Below are 17797 nucleotides of genomic sequence, written 5' to 3'. Positions count from 1 at the left end.
TGCAGCTGAATTGATTTTTTTTTTCCTGTGCTCTGTAGTGCTTTGTAAGTATTTTAATTTATCCTACTTATCAACTGGTGATTCTACACCTTTCTTCCTCACAAGACCAGTTGCTCTTCGAGTTCAAGGAATAATTTCCCATGATCTGGACCACTACTCGCCATGTGATAAAGTAATCAAAACATTTTGGCAAATGCATAAGTTGAGATGTTGGGAGTTAGGGATGTAAAAAAATTGTTGCCTGATAGCTGAAAACTCCATGAAAAGTCATTCACGAATTCACTCATCGTGTAATTCCTGAGTACCTACTACATGTCGAGCACTATACAATATACATTCAGATACAATAGAGGGCAAAGCACAGATCTCTCCCTTGGTGGAGTTTACATTATAACACAGGAGATATATAGTAAACCACAAACACAATCAATGAGTAAATTTTGTATGGTTAGTATACAAATCATACAAATCTGGATCAACAAGTTGAACAGAGCAAGCAAAGCAGCGAGTGCTGGGGAGAGGTAGTGATGGGCATGTAGGTTCCAGGTTGATTATAATGGGATCCAGAAACCACAGCAACAGAGCCCAAGAAGAGGGTGTGTGCATTACGCTGGAGTTCCGTCTTAGTTGGTCTCCCCAGAAGCTGATCTGGGGCAAAGATCGAAACAAAGATTCAAGTACAAGAGGTTTATTTTGGGAGATGAAAGAAAACGCCAGTGGCGGAGTGGGAAAGCAAGATAGCAAAGGGAAGGCCACCAGCGGAGGTTACATCATCAAGCCAGCCACTGCAGAGGACAACCAGAGCTTAGTCTTGCAGAGAAACTGGAAAATGATGGAGTACAGAGGCCTCAGACTCATGCCACTAGAGGACCAATGGAAATGTGGTCTCACGTGCTAAATCCCCACCATCGGTTGAGGATGACGTTGGGTCAACTTCCTCCTTCCTCTGCCCTGTCGCTTGTGTGCCTGACCAAAGGACCAAATTGAAGGCTCATGTTTGTCATTCCTTAGAACTTTATTCTATATTGAGGGAGCAGCCTTTGAAGATTTTAGGTAGGAAAGTGGTCTGGTAACATTTGAATTTGAGAAAGGCCATTCTGGCTGCTGAGCAAAGGACAGAAATGGGTGATGGGAAGGTTGGGGGTCAGGGTGGGGGCAGATCATGAGTCCAGGAGACCAATGAAAAAGATAAATCCACCACATGGGATGGAAAAACTGGGCTAGAAGGCATGTGGTGGTGCTGGAGATGGAGACAAGCAGAAGGAACGAACAGATGTTCGGGAAACAGAATTGACACCAATTGTGAGGGATGAGGGGTGAGGAGAGTAGGGGCTGAAGGTGACTTCCCTGTCCTGGCTCTCTTGAGTGGGTGGTGGTGGCATCCTCCCAGATAGGAAGCACAGGAGGGATATCAGTTCTGGGCTAAGATGGTTAGTCTCGTTGAACTTCGGGAGTTGGGGATACCCTTACAGTATCGAGGTAGAGAGTCCAGTGGGCAGTGAATGCAGGATGACTGAACTCAGGAGAAAGGTCTGGACTGAGAAGAGGTGTTCGGGAATCACCACTCTATAGAATATATTCAAGGCCAGAAAAACTGAAGAAATTCCAGGATATAAATAACTAAAAGTTTGCCATGTGGGATGAGTTAGCTGAATGTTACCATCAACTTGACCCAAGTGTCAAGTCCTTTGCCAACCTTGAGATGACATGGCCTCTATCCTCCCCGGGTATTTCTTTGCCTTGATTACTATCTACATCTTCCCAAAATGATGATTTTTTTTCCTCTTGGACACGGTTGGATATGGAGTAGGAACAAGACAAACTGAGTGATTTGGAGCAAGCTGTGTGAACTCTAATTACCAGCTTCTTCATCTGTAGAATGCGGGTCCCGTAAGTGGAGATCAGCTTCTTAACTAAGGAAACTTTCTCAAAAGACTTTCCCAAGTTCCCTCTCTCTCTGTCTTCTGACCACCAAAGGTGTGAAACTCATGCTCTCACCTTCCTTAGCCAGGTTGGTGCAAGCAACCCGTCACTGCAACCCCTGCACGCATTCACGCCACTAGCACTGTGCCTTTCACCTGCTAGTGCTGGCTCATCTAGGACTTGGTCCCTGATTGAAATGCACCTGCCCTTAAAATCATTATTTAGAATAGCCACAAAGTCCAAGCAGCTGAAAGCACTGTGGTAGGAGCCCTTTGTAACAATTTACCTTCCTTCTGTGTGGGTTTTATGCTGAGTGTCTACAGATGTATGACTTTTCTGCCAAACAGTTAACACTGGCCGAGGATGGGACAGCCCCTCCACAGGAACGTGTAGGTGATGACATTGCTTTCACCACCTTGGCACCTAAACATGACACTCTATCTGGCAAAAATGAAATGAGCTCCTGATTGTTTATGGCATGGCTCTAGGCAGAATGGGTTGTGAACGCCTGCACTATATTTTATTCCATCAACTCTCATTATGTGTGTGTCAGAGAGAGAGAACACAGCCGCCCAGCATCGAGCAGGCCCAAAAAACAGCCACTGACAAAGTACTGCCTGTGGCATGTGGATAAACGTACAGAGCTATGCCAGGAGCTGCAGAGTTTCAAAACATATGCCACATCCTCCCAACCAGTTTCACTTACCCTCCCAGGCTCTGGCGATGCTACCATCATTTCTTGACTCACTCAAGTTCATGTTCATAGGTTCGACTCTTCTTTCTCCACTCATCTCCTGCATGCAGGCAGTCATCATTTATTACATGCCAAGCACACCCTGTACTAAGCACTTTTAAATAATTTACCAATAAATTTATTTGCTACGATAGCTTTCAGAGGTAGGACTACTTTTATCCCATTTTGCAGCTGTGGAAAAGAGGGTTAGAGAAGTTAGGAAGCTAGCCTAGCCCAAAAGTCACACAGCGGTTACACGGCAGAGCTACAATATGGATCCAGCTTTCTGTTCCACTAGACTGTACCATGTTCCCTGTGGAGCATTAATAACCTCATCTTCCCCTCTTTTATGTGACATTTTGAAGTTTCCGAACTGTTATCATAAGGCCTATCATTTGATCCTCCCAAAACTAGCCAGGACACCTATCATTCCCATCTCCACAGGAGTGACTAGACTCACAGGGTTTCACTGACGTGCTCAAAGCCACTGGTCTGAGCCTTGGGCTCAGATCTTCTGACTCTTCGCACTATTTCCAGAAATACCCATGCTTCTGACTCAGAGCAGCTGTTTCTTCTTTTGAAATGACCAAAGTATGAAATTTCCTAGGAGACCAGTTTTGGCCTACTACAAAGTCATTTCGGATAGTCAAAGTTTTGCAAAAACAGAAGAAGAGGCAGGGATTCTCCTTCCAAGTTTATTGTTCATTCAAACACTGCACAGTTGCTGGACTAGAAAATCACTGAGGGATTCAGCCCGATCCCTGAAGGAGGGAAGAAGGAGGCAGCTACAGGACATGAGCTCTAAGGCCCATCTCTCCCTGAGATCCTATCACTCTGTTTTCTGGGGACCTCCCTGTCTTTACCATTTTGGTTGTAGTAGCTCCCTGGCTCACTTATGCCACCTGCTAGTTGACTTGCTGGACTCTGCCTTCCAATTCATATGGTCTCCCTTGACTAGGGTGACCTTCCACCGAAGTCATGCCCATTGTAGAATCTTTAGTGGCTCCCTTTGGCCACCTGTCCGCATTTGACTCTGTCTGATGTCCCATCATCTGTCTACATCCTCTATCCAAACTCGTTTTTCATTTGCTCCAAACTCAGTTTCTGCTCTAGCCAACCCAATCATTTGCCTGCTTGAGAGCCATTACGCTTCTCCCAGCCTCCTGTCCTCTGCTTTCCTTGTTTCCCTCTCCTAAAATATTCTCCACTTTCCCTCTTGCCCACCTAGCCATATCCGTCCTTCCAGGCAACCTTATTTTGGCTCAGCAAACAAAAAAACTTTAATGAATTTCTCTCAAAGAACACAAAACAAGTCTAGGAACTATCTTCGATTCATGCTACAAGGCCCCCAAAGAAACAAGAAATGGCCCTGGCCTCAGGGAGGAGCACAACCAGAACCAGCTATTTGGGGCAAGCCTTAAACTGTGAACATTTGATTCTACACTGCTGTATGTTCTTGATATTTGAGGCAAGTTTATTCTGTCTCACGAAGGGTAGACACTGAGTCTTCTGCCAACACACCCCCAGAAGGTGAAGGGCCAGAAAATGGTTGGGGGTTACCTGATTAAGGAGTATAAGACTGCATGTTTTAACTTTATCTCCACATTCACTCACATGCACATAGACACAGAGACACATGCACTTGCAGCCCCCAATTATTTGAATTTCTAGCATATGGGGCGAGGAATTTGAAGATAAGATGCCATCTTCACTACTTTCTAGGAAAAGGGGTACGGCAAAACCCTGGCAAAAGGAGGAAAGTCTAGAGCCTCTTTGGTTAAATCCCAGCTCTGTCAACAGCTGGATGACCTTCATAGATCAGTTAAAGTCTTATTGCCTCAACTTTCTCAACAGAAAAATGAAGACAATAAAAGAAAACAGTGGTCCCTCGTGCCCTCCTCCCAACAGGGTTATTATTGTGAGGAGTCAGTGAGTTACTAAGTGTAGAGTATTATTCCTAGCATGTGGTAATCATGAAATAAGTCTTAGCTATTCTTATTATTGCTAATTCAATGCCCTTGGACAGATCACTTACATTTCTTGAGCCTCAGTCTTCTTGTTTTAAGATGAGATCAGTGCTCGACTCCATAAGCTGGCTCTGAGAATTAAACGTGAAAACGTTGAGAAGGCCTTCCTGGAAAAGATTCCCTTATCTCTGACCCAAGGCCTGGACATATACTCCCCAAACAGCACAACTACATCTTTCTCCAGCCTCTGCTCTTTTAGCCACTTTGCAGGTCCATCATCCATGCTACTGTAGGAAGCAGGTTGTGGTTATTCCATACAAAATGCTGGCCTCTTACAAATTCATCTTTAGAAAATTACGACCTAAATGTCACTGGACGATTGCATAAGCCAAAGACCGTTCTAGTTCGCCGAGCCCACAGGCGGCTTTTCCACAGCCTGCCCCTGCCCATTTTGGCAAATTGAGAACAGCAGAGAGAGGAATTGGCCTTCTCCACGACGGTTTTGGGCCCCAGGCACACTATACAGTATAAACTCTGGTTGAGATGAATATCAAGAGCAGCCTTGAAAGCAAAAAGGAGTCATAGCAGGTCAGATGGCAGCTGGCAGCCAGAAGGAGTCTGGGTCGAGGTGGAGAGCTCTGCCTGAGGGGGTCACAGAATGAATTTCCAGGGAACAGCAGGCTTCCTTTGCTCTGACACTGAGCCCTGACTCACTGCTTGATGGCTGCAAACCTGAGCCATAGGCTGGGCTCTGAGGGCCCTGGACCCCCTAAAATGGGGCCCGGACTAGTTGCTCTGGTTGCCTGTTCCCTAGAAATGATGCTGAAGAGGCTCCCAAAGGAAGGTGCAGTGGCCTCTGGGGGTGACGCTAAGGGCCTGCATGGGGCGGGCCTGGTGTTAGAGAGTGGAGGTCAGACCCCCAGGACCAGAGTTGGAATGACCCTCAGATACCGACTGACAGATGTTCCAGCCAGGTCTCTCTTGTACCAAAGGAACTGAATTCCTCTAGAGGCTTGCGTAGACTTTCTAGGGGCATCATGTTCGTTTCTGGTGAAATGAGATCCTCCTCTGCTCTCTCCAGACCTGTATGTGACCCCTCTGGATGACTAGGCAGGGAAGGTCAGCTCTCAGGTCTGTACAGTGGAGGGACACAGAGGCTACACTTTCAGGCTCTCCACGACCCAGCTGCGTGGAGGGGTGCAGGCATGCAAAGCATCTGAAGGAGACATCAAGGCATCGAGGAAGAGATAAAATAGCAGGAGCGTGCTGAGCCATGCCACTCTGAAATGTTCTGATGAGCCAAGAATCCTCTCGTGATATTATTAATGCCTGAGAAACCATTCCTGGGATTTATATGGACGTTGTACAAATTAACTCATAATCACCTCCTGACCGCTGTGTTAAGAGCTGAGTGAAGATTAGTCACAAACAACTTCATGTTATTCCTAAGAGATTTCGCCATAAGGCTACAAGAGGGATAATATTGGGCAATAGAGGAACAGCTGGACTGCTTTTCTGTCAAATAGTGGTTTGGGGTGCCCACAATATTTTTAGCCATTTATAATCCTAGAATTGTGGGTTTAGGGTAGGGGTAAAAGGACAGAGGGCTGCCTTTTACCATAGAACTTTGGTGCCAATCAAACAGAACCATGACAGTTGAGTTGTTAAAAGTTAATAAAATGGTTAATGAAATTAGAATCTATTCTTGTAAGTAGTCCCTGAACAGTTGCGGAGAAAGGAAATCTTTTCTAGATATTTTATTTATATTTACTCTGCATTTCTAAATCAACTACAGTATAAGAAAGAGCATTACCTGACATTAAGGAGGAAGTAAACAGGTAACTACAAAGTTTGGGGCAATTAATCTTATTTTACTAAGCTAAAGAAAGGTTAAGTAAATTATCCAAACCCACCAGACAATAAGAAGTGAGGTGAGATTTGAGTGTTTCTAAAGGTCTTTACACACTTTCGTGTTGCTTATGCAAGGGACCTGGTTGTGCTCATGTTGTATTCACTGAGAACTTATTAGTACACTAGTCATCTTTCGAAGCACATTTCATGTGTTAACTAATTTAATCCTTCTGACCATTTTGTGGCATAGCTGCCATTATTTTCATTTTATGGAAAAGTTCAGAGGCTCAAAGAGGTTACATAACTTGTCCAAGATTGCACAGCTAGCCAAGGCAGGGCTGAGATTCACATCTGAGACATCTGGCTCCAGATACAGGCACTACCCCTGTCTCCTGCCTCAGGGGGAAGGCATGATTCTCCGAATGGGGTGAGGAGAGGACAGCTCATGGGCATCTGAGCACACAGTGGGAATGAGAGGAATCTGGAAGGGGGACAGTGGCATTCTCTCTGTGGTGGGGCCAGGTGAGGTTCTAGTCCCAGATTCCATGCTCTGGACAGTCTAAAGCTCTGACAGGATGCAAACCAGTGGAAGGGCTCTGATAGGTGGGGAAACCCCAGAGACTCTGACACCCAGGGATTCTGAGGTCTCCAGTCCCAGACACTACCTTCCTCCCCTCCCACACCGCTGCCCTCATTTCATTGTCTCCTGTTCATGTGCTCCACCCACACTGAGACAGAGAGGAACTGTACAATTTGTCCTGATACCCACCAAGGAAGGAAGAAAAGTCCACCCCTGCTCACTCTCTTAAGGAAGCAGGAGGTAGTCCAAGAGCAGTGCCACTCCAAGAGCAATGTCACTCCACAGTGGGACCACAAGTGCCGGGCTCTAAACCAGACTTGGTGAAACTGCTGAGAAGAAGCCCCAGCTGATGTACTTTGACCTTGGCAGCTTGAGAAGGGCACAGCCATGGCTCTGGAATTTTCCACAGCAGAGTTCAGGAAAAGCTGTCTTTGCTCTGGTACAGGGACATTGTCTCCAAGGGGATAATAATAAAAAATAACATGTGTAGGTTGCATCTTGCAGCCCAATTGCATTGAGAGGTCATTATTCTCTATCCACAGGGTCATTAATTTTAGTTGCCTCATTGCCACCCACATATGCAGCCAATACATTCTTCAAGTCCCCTCGGGGGCGGTAGAAAAAGCACAATTTGGGATCCAGTCTGACCAGGGTTTGAATGATGGCCAGAGAGTTAACATTCTCATGCTTAAATTCCTTATTTGGTCAAATGGAGCCGATAGCCCCCATCTACCCTAGGTTATTATCAGAGACTTAATGAGATAACACAATTAAAGTACCTCATCATTGTAACTAACATTCTGCCATCCATTGCACTCCAGGTCTGCTTTCTCGTTTGATCCCCACTACATCCTGTACTATTATCCACACTGTACGAAAGAAGAATGTCAGGGAAATATGTGATTTCAGTAATTTCAGACAGCTGGAAAAGGGAGCCAAAATCAAACCCAGGTTAGGACAACTCTAGAATTTGGATGTTTGTGCATTTACCCAACATAGTGCTGCCCACTATGCTGACACACAGTAGGCACAGAGCAGACTTTGGCACCCTTCTTTATCTCCACTTCCTTGGCACCTTTCTTTATTTCCTCTTTTATTTATTAGCTTTTCGAAAAGTGCAATTTGGCCATTCCCAATAAGACATATGACACCCTGACTAATCAAATACTTCCCCAGTCACCAAGAGACTGAGGTGGTCTGGGTGCCACACTCCCTACCGACCTGTCTCTAGACAAACCAGATCTCTTGGAAGGCCCGTGGATGGACGGTGTTAATGATGAGCCCATGAAAGGCTAAATCGTCAGCTATGGAAGCTGGGACCAGCTGCCGTGCAGCGAGAGCCCTGGCCTTGGAACACAATTCCTCCTCTTTCCAGTGGCTTCTCTCTTCTCCTAATTAGGACTTAGGCTGAAATGTCTGAGCACATGCAGGCAGGGCATGAGGAAAGCCCGAGGGAGCGTGGGAGAGGAATGCCAAAGTCAGCGCTCTCCATGTGTTGACACAGAGGAAGAGAAAGAGGGTGATTTGAAGGTGTCCTTCCCATGGGGCCGGGGCAGTGGGGACAGTGTCCCCAGCCATACTCTGAAGGGGGTTAAGAGCAAGTGAGCAAAGCTGTGAGGCAGGCTCTTTGGGTCGCTGAAGCAATGAATGGGGATGATAAAAGCCTCATCCACGGGTCCATGTTTCAGGATTTCTGCCATAACAGGGAACGTTCTCATCTTCTTAAGCTCCAGGGAAAGGACTTGGGGCTTTAACCAACCGCAGCTGGCACCCTTGTCTAGTTCAGAAGTGCCAGGAAGGTTCCGTGGGCCACACTCCTGACGGTTTCACTTGCCACCATCATCACTCCAAAGAGGAAGAAAATGACACACCCCTTTCGATCACTTCTTTCTTTTTTTTTTAAAGATGACCGGTAAAGGGACCTTAACCCTTAACTTGGTGTTGTCAGCACCACGCTCTCCCAAGTGAGCTAACCGGCCATCCCTATATAGGATCTGAACCCGTGGCCTTGGTGTTATCAGCACCACACTCTCCCAAGTGAGCCACGGGCCGGCCCTTCGATCACTTATTTCTGTCACTGTGTATTAAGCCCTGCTGTCCCCTCACTGTGAACTCACTGGATACTGCACCTTTTTCCCCAGGAGAGCAGTCCCGATGCAGCCATAAATACAAGGGGTCTTTAAAAAGTTCATGGAAAGATTTGCATTCTCTTTTAATTCTATTTTTTCACAAACTTTTTGGAGTACCCTTGTAGATGGGACATTTGGGGATAAAATCTTAGCTCTGATAAGTAGAGAGATTGAGTGCACTGATGAACCTGTAGAAATTCCAGGCTCCCTTACAGGAATAGCAGAGACAGCCCACTAAATAAAGACCATCCGGAAACTTTGCACACCTAAGATGGGCAATAAATGGATTTCCCTCTACTATGCTTTGCTTATAAGAAATTTTTGTGATTTTCCCCATCCACAGGTTCAGTGATAGGCTTTGTATATTTTTGTTTCATTGCCAATAAAAATCACATTCATGCTTTATCCCCTCTAGCATCTGCTCTTGCAACCAGTACCTTTTTTTGAACATTTGACAAATAAAAAGTGTATATATTTATGGTGTATACCATGATGTTTTGAAATACCTATACATTGTGGAAGGGCTAAACTGAGTTAATTAATATATGCATTACCTCACATGCATATTTTTTGTGTGTGGTGAGAACACTTAAAATCAACCCTCTGAGGGATTCTCAAATATACAATATATAGTACACTGTTATTAACTATAGTCACCATGTTGCAAGATAGATCTCTTGAAATTATTCCTTCTGTCTAACTGAAATTTTTATCCTTCAACCAACATCTCCCCAATCCTCCCCTCTGCCCCAGCCCCTGGTAACCACCATGCTACTCTCTGCTTCTATGAGTTCAACTTTTTTTGATTCCACATATAAGTGAGATCATGCAGTACTTGTCTTTCTGTGCCTTTTTAATTCTAGCATGCCAGGACTTAGAGTGACTTTTTACTAACACAGAGGCAATGTAAAACTCTCTTAATTGAGGACAACATATACAAGAATCAATCCATATATACTATATTTTCATATGAATTGGAAACCATAGAGATGAGACCATAATTCCGGGAATAAGCTATTTCTGAGGAGCCAATTTGTTTTCAAACTGCAGTTAAGCAGTATAGAAAATCCCTGTTCAGAGCCCCAACCAATTTATTTTATTCAAAAAATATTTTTGAGTCCGACTTAAGAGCTTATAGCCTAATGAGAAGAATAAACTGCTGTAAAATCTCAGTTTATTTGATACACAGAATTGCCTTTTAATAAATGGTGTTCATTTTATCAGAGAAAATAAATTTGGAGGGCATATTCAATCATTGAGTAAATCTGCTTTGTGCAACACACATGCTCAAAGTTCATTTGCTTTCACAGTGAATTCCTTTTTGGTAAACTTACCTCACTAGTGGTTTAGATGAGGCATGTACTGAGTTCTTTTTTTTTTTTTCTTATAAATAGCAAAGCTACTTGGAACATTAAAAAGGGGAACAAATCCATTCTGTTGTAAAATATTGCATAGAGAGCATGTAATTTTGTAATACTGTAGAAAGAGCATGGGCTGAAGGCTGAGGCACACCTGGGTCACAACCCAACTCTGTAACTTACCTAGTTGAATAAATTTATGCAAGAGTTTTAATCTCCCCGAGCCTTAGTTTCTGATTTATCAAAGACATTGTTGTCCATATTAAATATTACATAGAATAGCACTTGTAATATGCTAAGTGTCAATGAATAGGAGTTTGTGTGATTGCTACATGACCACTATATTCAGGTGTGTTGGCCAAGACTTCACTTTGGATACATTTTTTCAGCCACCTGAGTGTAGTGTCAGGTCCCCAACAATGATAGAAACCAACTCTTAATTTTGCTCTTTGAACAGCAGGTAGGCTGAAGGATACTAAATATTTGCCTGTATGTTGGATCTACAGTTTATGATCCATCCTTTTTGCAAGCGTGCCAACCCGTGGGGGCACAAAGTAGCATTTCAGAGTATCTGCACAAACCATGCAGATCAATGCCAGTGCCTGAGAATGAAAAAGCAACGGGACAAATAGGATAAGTCTGGTCAATCAGATAAGCCTGTGTGGACAGGACAAGAGCAAGTTGTGGTTGAGAGGACGGGATAGGAAAATGTGGCCCCCAGACACCTCCAGGCTGTGGATGTGCAACTCTCCTTCTAGCTGCCTAGTGAGTGTTCGTTTCTGCCTTCAGTGGATCCTGAGGAAAGGAAAAACAGAGTTTTTCATCTGCCAGATGCCTCCCTTATCACACGTTTTATCCATGTATCCATTTATTCCATGATCACAGGAGGTCTCCCAATTCAACAGACTGACTCCCCAAGATGGTTGATGTTCTTTGGACCCATCCCCAAAAGGCAGACAATCCTGAGTTTTTTGGTTAAAATGAAGTATTGGTCTGCTAAGGAAAAAGCTCATTGTGTAGACCTTTTTCAAATTGTGGTAAAATATACATAACATAAAATAAACCATTTTAACCATTTTTAGTGTATAGTTCTGCGGCATTAAGTCCATTCACATTATTATGCAACTATCAGCACCATCCCCAACTGAAACTCTGTACCCATTAAACAACAATACCCCATTTCCTCCCATCCTCCAGTCCCTAGATTACCATTCTACTTTGTCTTTACCACTTTTACCACTCTAGGTACCTCATATAAGTGTGATATCAGAGGAGAGGGTCTGGAGAGGCCCAACAGCTGACCTCAACCCACCCCATCCTCTAGCAGGTTCTTAACTCTGCCATAGGAAAGAATTCAAGAGCAGAGTCACAGTACAAAGTGCAAACAAGTCTAATGTAAGAGATAAGAAATATAGGCTTCACAGAGGAAGTGCAGCCCAGCTGCAGAGACGAGCAGAGCCTGCACCAAGTTTAACAGAAAAGTAAGAAATACACAGCTAAAGTTCAGTACAAACTGTAGGCTGGCTCCAGAGAGTGAGTGGCTGCCCATTAGAAATAAGTTTAACCCAAAAGCAAAGCACACACATCTCACCTGGCAAAGTGCGGGTTGGCCCCAGGAAAGTGAGCAACCAACTGCAGCAAGTTTAATACAAAAGTTAGAAACACACATTTACAGACAAAGAGCAGGCTGGCCCCAGAGTGAACAGCGGCCTGCTAAAGGCAAGTTTGATTCAAAAACAAAGAAATGCACACCTCACGCGAAATGCAGTCTGGTTTTGGAGAGAGGGAGCAGCAGCCTCATCTTCTGCCAAGATTCAACTTTTATAGTTTTGCTATCTAATACATATTTGTGCTATCTAATGAATATTTAACTAAGGGGGTGTTTCCCAGTTATGTGACATAGTCTTGCACATGCTCAGTTGGCCTCTTTTAGAGCATGCTCATTGGTTAAATCCCATCACACTCACTGAATACACTTAGAATATTCTAGGTGCTCTCTAGTGCCTCCAGTGGAAGGTCATTCAAAGGATAAACTCCCCTCTACCAAGCATGCTCAGCCACTGAGGTTATATAACTCCTTTTTACTGGGCAGCATAGCCATTGGAGTGATACAAATCCACCCCTGTGGTCTCAATTTCCCCCGTTGGTGCCAAAAATAGACACAATTAACAACAATAACTCTCCTCTAGGCAAGGGTCTAGAGGAAGGGGCCTAAAATTTTGCAGAGTGGCTTGAAACTCTGAGGAGTATTCTGAAAACTGAATCTGGGGGAACTGAGCACCTCCTGTCTCAAGAGAATCATAAAATATTTGTCCTTTTGTGACTGGCTTATTTCACTTAGCATAATGTCTTCAAGGTTCATCTATGCTGTAGCATTTGTCAGAATTTCCTTCCTTTTTCAGGCTGAATGATTGTATAGACTTTAAATATGTTGCAGTCTCAGATGAAGGCCTTATATTTTGAGCCTTATTATAAAACTTCATGCTTAACGAGGCTTTAAAAACTGACTTATTTCATTAGCATATAATTAGTTGCAAGCCTCGCTGAGCATTTATTGTAGCTGGTGGAAAGTAATACATGGATAGAGTTTTTTTCATGAAAATTGTCTTCACATAGTGGTATCTTAAGTTGGAAACTGTATCGGCATCCTTGCAGAGCTGGGATTCTCTGATTAGCACTACCACTGTAGAATCATTCAGTAAAGTCACACTCTATAAATCCTGGCATCTGAGCAATAAGGCACATTCATAGGCCCCACACAGAGGCTTACAGATAATTCAATATGCCAAGGTCGCTCACTAAAATAATCAGATCAAAAATGAAGGAGCTGAATTCTCACCAAATATTCCTCGCACCTTCTCTTACTAATTATCTTGCTAAAAAGTTGTTTTAAACTCACATCATAATCTACTATGTGTTTATTAATTTATCTAGTGTATATATTTATTTGCTTAAATTCTACAATAAATTTGCCTCTAATCAATAAAGAAATATTATGAGGTATAGAAGAAAGCATAGAATTTCTTCAGGAGAAATGAAGTTCTTCTGACTATGTAAACCTAAAAAACATTATTATGTCTCAATCATGGTTTGTAACTGTGGGTAATGTGATACATGTTTACCTATTCTGGATGACTTTATAAAGTTTATTTATAGCCTAGGCTTGTCGATAACATTCTGGGATGTTATTAAGAAATGGAGCAAGCAGAGCAAACCACTTACTGGCAGATGTTTTAATTTACAAGTATTAATTTTTAAGTTGTGTCTTCAACTTTTGCAGCATCATTCCTCCCATGTGACCCCATTTCCTCAGTGTCCTTTGATCTATTATGGGATGAGATGAGAAAGGAACTAGAAGGGGAATGAAAAATTGTTGCTCACAGGAGAAAGATGATTTGGATGTAATAATAATGGATAAAGCAGCTAGAAAGAGGAACTTGTAAGACGAGGTGGAGAACAAAATACTGGATCCTGAAATCTCTGCTAAAAGTGACTTTTTCCTAAGAATTTTGTATATCACGCCTGTCATAAACATTCAGCTTTATTGTGCAATCGAGACAGATGACAAAAACTTGCTGCTCCAACAACCCCCCCCCACCCCCCTCCCAAAAAGCAACTTCCCTCTCTGTCCTTAGAATCTGGCTTCTTTGCTTCCAAATGCGCAGGAGAAAACTTGTGCCTGTAAGAGATGGGGGCAGTTGTTTATGTAAATAATTAGACATCTACGTAAACAGGAGAATGGGCAGGTCCTTCTACTCTCATCTGTTCTGAGGCAGAGCTTGCTGTCGAGTGACCAGGCAGGCTCAAGAGAGATGCACAGTGTGGCTGTCCTGCTCAAACTCTCTTACATCAGCTGCAAGGTCCCCCCGTGTTTTCCATTTTGTTTCCAAATGGTAGACGGAAAAAACAAGTTTTAATAGTCAGTCATCAGGGAGGGAAAGGGCTTGGGAAGGTTTGAGGTTTGGGGAGAATTTGGTAGATCAAACAAGGATGGAAGCTATGAAGAAGAGATTGAAGAGAGAGGCACTGGGGCAGGAACAGCCTGAGTGAGAAGATTAGTAACGTTAGATGGAAAGTTTCAGTGGCTGGGAAGAGAGATGTACCTTCTCCAGTGACAGGAGCCAAGTGAACAGTCAAGGAGAAGACAGAGGGGAATTTTGACATTGAGGAAAAAGGAAGCTGAGGACACTCAGACATCTTATCAGCAAATTTAGGAGGTGATGTCTCCCTCATGGGTGGAACTTGGGCTTTGGAACAGTTTGGCCCAGCCCAGGTGAGGAATGCGAGCGGGAGCTAGAACGAGACCAGGGGAAGGATGGGCACCCGGGGGAATCCACACAGCAGAGCGCGAGAAGTTTGTGTGTGGAGGGCAGGTTCAAAGTCATGGAGATGGGGCAACAGCTGGTGGCCGTTACATCTAAGGCGGCACTTTGTGAGGGCAAATAGAGGTCATTATAATTCAGCAGATCAAGGGAATAGAAAGCCAAGGTATTAAAGCCACCTCCTGGCTTATGGAAGCCAGTGAGGAGGTAAACGAGAGATACAGAAGAAAATTTAAAATTTTCACTGTAATATCCTAATAACACTTGCCTGACCTAGCCTTGTAATTACAAAGAAGACTCTGGGTGTGGATATAACTCTCAGAACCGTCTAAGTAGTATTTGATTTAGCAGAGCAAGGTGTTTCTAGCATAAAATCCTGTCCTAGCATTGGATCTGATACATCCCGGGGACTGAGGGGACGGATATGAAGAGTTGGAAGAACCAGAGCACGGTGTCAGTTCCTGTAGGCACCAATGCCAAGGCTACGTAACTGTCTTTGCCTCCAGGTCCAGCAGAGTCCAGTGTCCAGTGTCCACCTTTGCTCTTCTGTTTTAGTCTCTCTCTTTTTTTTTTTTTTTTGGTGGCTGGCCAGTATAGGGATTTGAACCCTGGCCCTTGGTGTTATCAGCACCACACTTTAAATGTTTTAGTCTTTAATCTTGACTGTTTGAGCAAGTAGAAGGCTCCTGGCCAGCATCTGGGTTATAACCACCTCTTTATAAATCATTCTTGTCAGAAATCCTTGAGAACCCAGGAGCAGGGCCATTCATTTGTATGTCTCTCAATCTCACCCAGCACCTGGCATGTACATACATGTTTAAAAAATACCCATGGAATGAATAAATGGAAAAGCTGTGTTCACTGTAAGCCCAGATTTCTCTAGAATATGCTTTCTTTGGGCTTTGAATCCTTTGTGACCCTCCCTCATTCCTCTTCCACTCAGCATATATCTTTTGAAAGATGCATAGGAATCATCTGACTCTGTAAACCTAAATTGTTTGCATGGCCCCTGCAGGCAAGATCTACTTCTTCCCACCAGGTCTGCCCTGGATCTTCAACTGGGTCTATGGGTTGTGCCTCCTACGGCCACAGTGGAAGAGATTATAGGAAGGGTAATAAGTAGGGGCTGAGATGGGGGAGCCTGAATAAATAAAAAGAAGACTTCATAAATATGAAGCCCGTACTAAGTGAGACAGTCTGAACTGCAAATCACTTCTTCTAGATGGAAATCCAGCTTTTTTCTGTCTTGGGACTGCTGATGAGCAAGAATGCAACTAGTCCATTCAACATCTTTTTGCGAGTCAGTAAAAGGCTCCCCTACAGAGGCAGGGGCAGCCGACACCAGAGTGCACGGCATGGTGAGACAGACATGGGCTGCATTTCAGCCTCTACTTGACCATTTGGGCCGGCATGCACCTTGGACATGAACCACCTGCACCTGCACATGCTTTGTGTCTGCTGGTTATTCACTCTTCGGGGCCTACATCTCCTGGAAGGTCTCCTACCCACTCCTGAGCTAAGAACTACAATCCCATTCTAAACATTATATATCAGAATCCTGGTCCAAATTGGATCTTGAGAACGTTTAGGAGATACAGAGGAAGTAAGTGGGGTAGACTCTGCTGCTGTTAGACGCATGCATCAGTCTGAACATGCGCTTCTCTCCTTCAGTTAACAAAACTAGTAGAACAACTCCATGTGAAAGGCTTTTTCTGAGGTGTAAAGGCAAACTCTAGCAGCCTCTTCATTTTCACCTTTGTGGTTTCGTGCTAGCAGGTGGAAGGCTTATGTTTGTAAGGTTTACCTAACCTGACTGTACCCATTCAGTAAAGCTCTGGGGAAAAGGCAGGGGGCTGGATTTCCCTCCATCCCTCACCAGTCAAGTCTACGTCTGCAGGGCTTTTCTCAGTGCAACTACAATAAACGAGGCAGTGAATCTTCGAGTTTCAATGAGACAACTTGATTAAACCCTGGGCGGGTCCTGCTACCTCACCACCCCGGCTGGATCTGATTGACAGTGTTCAGACATGCTTACAGGCAGTCACAGCTCCAAGTGGGCTGGGGCCGAGTGAAACTATGACTCTGCCAAAACCTGAAACTATATTTTCTGAGCATGATTAGTTTCCAAACCAGAAAACGTGGCTCTTCGGATCTGACCAAAGAAGCCTGTTGATTTTTGTAAGACAATGGCAGGGGAGGATGAGCATGTTGTGGGCATGGGGTTGGATTCAGTGGGCGGAGGCCTACCGTGGATTGCCACCTTCGATGAGGCTGGCCTCTCTTCACCACCTTCACCATGGGAGTGATTTCTAAAATGTTCACAAGAAATTTGTGAGGCTGTACTTCCTTCTGTGGCAAAGCCTCCTGTGTGTGTCTCCTTGGGAAAGAAAAACTTTCCAATTAAAAGAAAAATTCTCTGGCTATCTTCTCACTGTTACTCTTGCAGGGTGAGACGTTGTTCACATCTGCTAAATGTCAGCCAAGACTCAACTCCCATTGTTGACCAGTCACCACAGTCTCCACCCCACTCCCACCCCGGGGTAGTAAGACAAGATCTGGGTGGATCCTGCTTATTGCTTGACTTGAACCAAGACTATAACTGGGGCCTCTGTGGGCTAGGAGGCCTCAGCTTTTAATGGGAAAGTCAATAGGAGCTCAGTAAAGGGGTCCAGTGGGAAGCCCCCCTTAGCCTCCCCTACTTATAAAATCTGTAACACATGTTGACTAGATCCAAAATTATGTTATTGCCTCAGAACTTTTTGAGAATCCAACTTCTGGGGCCTCTGGGAGAAGAGCAGTTGTTAGTATAAGGTCAGGATTAAGGATTGGCAGCTGAAGCCATTCAGGGCCTCTTCCCTCTGGGTTGTCTCCATTGCTCTCAGGCAGCCGCAGAGAGGTCTGGCTGCTCTCAGACTGACAGCCCAGGCAGCCTTG

At 44.3% G+C, this 17797-nt stretch overlaps 1 protein-coding gene across 1 annotated transcript in view; it reads left to right on the top strand.

The window, feature by feature from the left end:
- The window catches only part of PCSK5 (proprotein convertase subtilisin/kexin type 5), a 399384-nt gene that overhangs the window by 281552 nt on the left and 100035 nt on the right, over positions 1-17797 (top strand). The gene's annotated exons all lie outside the window — the stretch shown is intronic.

The sequence above is a fragment of the Cynocephalus volans genome, chromosome 16, assembly GCF_027409185.1.
Source record: "Cynocephalus volans isolate mCynVol1 chromosome 16, mCynVol1.pri, whole genome shotgun sequence".
Lineage (NCBI taxonomy): Eukaryota > Metazoa > Chordata > Mammalia > Dermoptera > Cynocephalidae > Cynocephalus > Cynocephalus volans.
Note: the sequence above shows the minus strand (reverse complement) of the source record. Positions and strands in the feature narration are given on the sequence as shown.